Genomic DNA, 2,135 nt, shown 5'->3' on the forward strand with positions numbered 1-2,135 from the left:
AGTATCATGTCATCTGCAAACAGTGACAGCTTTACTTCTTCTTTTCTGATTTGGATTCCTTTTATTTCTTTTTCTTCTCTGATTCCTGTGGCTAACACTTCCAAAACTATGTTGAATAATAGTGGTGAGAGTGGGCAACCTTGTCTTGTTCCTGATCTTAGAGGAAATGGTTTCAGTTTTTCACCATTGAGAATGATGTTGGCTGTGGGTTTGTCATATATGGCCTTTATTATGTTGAGGTAAGTTCCCTCTAGGCCTACTTTCTGAAGGGTTTTTATCATAAATGAGTGCTGAATTTTGTGAAAAGCTTTTTCTGCATCTATTGAGATGATCATATTGTTTTTCTTCTTCAGTTTGTTAATATGGTTTATAGCATGGATTGATTTGTGTATATTGAAGAATCCTTGCATTCCTGGGATAAACCCCACTTGATCATGGTGTATGTTTTATAGCATGGATTGATTTGTGTATATTGAAGAATCCTTGCATTCCTGGGATAAACCCCACTTGATCATGGTGTATGATCCTTTTAATGTGCTGTTGGGTTCTGTTTGCTAGTATTTTGTTGAGGATGTTTGCATCTATGTTCATCACTGATATTGGCCTGTAGTTTTCTTCTTTTGTGACATCTTTGTCTGGTTTTGGTATCAGAATGATGGTGGCCTTGTAGAATGAGTTTGGGAGTGTTCCTCCCTCTGCTATATTTTGGAAGAGTTTGAGAAGGATAGGTGTTAGCTCTTCTCTAAATGTTTGATGGAATTCAACTGTGAAGCCATCTGGTCCTGGGCTTTTGTTTGTTGGAAGATTTTTAATAACAGTTTCAATTTCATTACTTGTGATTGGTCTGTTTATATTTTCTGTCTCTTCCTGGTTCAGTCTTGGAACGTTGTGCTTTTCTAAGAATTTGTTTCTTCCAGGTTGTCCATTTTATTGGCATTTCATTTATTTCTGATCTGATCTTTGTTTTCTTTCCTTCTGCTTACTTTGGGATTTTTTTGTTCTTCTTTCTCTAATGGCTTTAGGTGTAAGGTTAGGTTGTTTCTTGAGGTAGGATCGTATTGCTATAAACTTCCCTCTTAGAACTGCTTTTGCTGCATCCCATAGGTTTTGGGTTGTTGTGTTTTCACTGTCATTTATTCCTAGGAATATTTTGATTTCCTCTTTGATTTATTCATTGATCTCTTGGTTATTTAGTAGTGTATTGTTAATCTCCATGTGTTTGTATTTTTTACAGATTTTTTCCTGTGATTGATATCTAGTCTCTTTTTTGTGGTCGGAAAAGATGCTTGACATGATTTCAGTTTTCTTAAATTTACCAAGGCTTGATTTGTGACCCACGATATGATCTATCCTGGAGAATGTTCCATGAGCACTTGAGAAGAAAGTGTTTCCTGTTGTTTTTGGATGGAATGTCCTATAAATATCAATTAAGTCCATCTTGTTTAATGTATCATTTAAAGCTTACATTTCCTTATTTATTTTCATTTTGGGTGATCTGTCCATTGGTGAAAGTGGGGTGTTAAAGTCCCCTGCTATGATTGTGTTACTGTTCATTTCCCCTTTTATGGCTGTTAGCATTTGCCTTATGTATTGAGGTGATCCTATGTTGGGTGCATATATATTTACAATTGTTATATCTTCTTCTTGGATTGATCCCTTGATCATTATGTAGTGTCCTTCTTTGCTTCTTTTAATCGTCTTTATATTGAAGTCTATTTTGTCTGATATGAGAATTGCTAACTAGTTTACTTTTTTTTTTTTTTTTCTGTTGTGGCCTCTTCCATTACAGAGCACAGGCTCCGGACGCACAGGCTCAGCGGCCATGGCTCACGGGCCCAGCCGCTCCGCGGCATGTGGGATCTTCCCGGACCAGGGCACAAACCCGTGTCCCCTGCATCGGTGGGCAGATTCTCAACCACTGCGCCACCAGGGAAGCCCTCTAGTTTACTTTTGATTTCTGTTTGCATGGAATACCTTTTTGCATCCCCTCACTTTCAGTCTGTATGTGTCCCTAGGTCTGAAGTGGGTCTTTTGTAGACAGCATATATATGGGTCTTGTTTTTTTATCCATTCAGCCAGTCTGTGTCTTTTGGTTGGAGCATTTAATCCATTTACATTTAAAGTAGTTATTGATA

The 2,135-nt window shown here is 37.6% G+C and overlaps 1 protein-coding gene across 1 annotated transcript in view; it reads left to right on the forward strand.

Moving 5' to 3' along the window:
- The window catches only part of LOC114487281 (latent-transforming growth factor beta-binding protein 1-like), a 152,873-nt gene that overhangs the window by 118,780 nt on the left and 31,958 nt on the right, over positions 1-2,135 (forward strand). The gene's annotated exons all lie outside the window — the stretch shown is intronic.

This window comes from Physeter macrocephalus, chromosome 12 (assembly GCF_002837175.3).
Source record: "Physeter macrocephalus isolate SW-GA chromosome 12, ASM283717v5, whole genome shotgun sequence".
NCBI classification, from domain to species: domain Eukaryota; kingdom Metazoa; phylum Chordata; class Mammalia; order Artiodactyla; family Physeteridae; genus Physeter; species Physeter macrocephalus.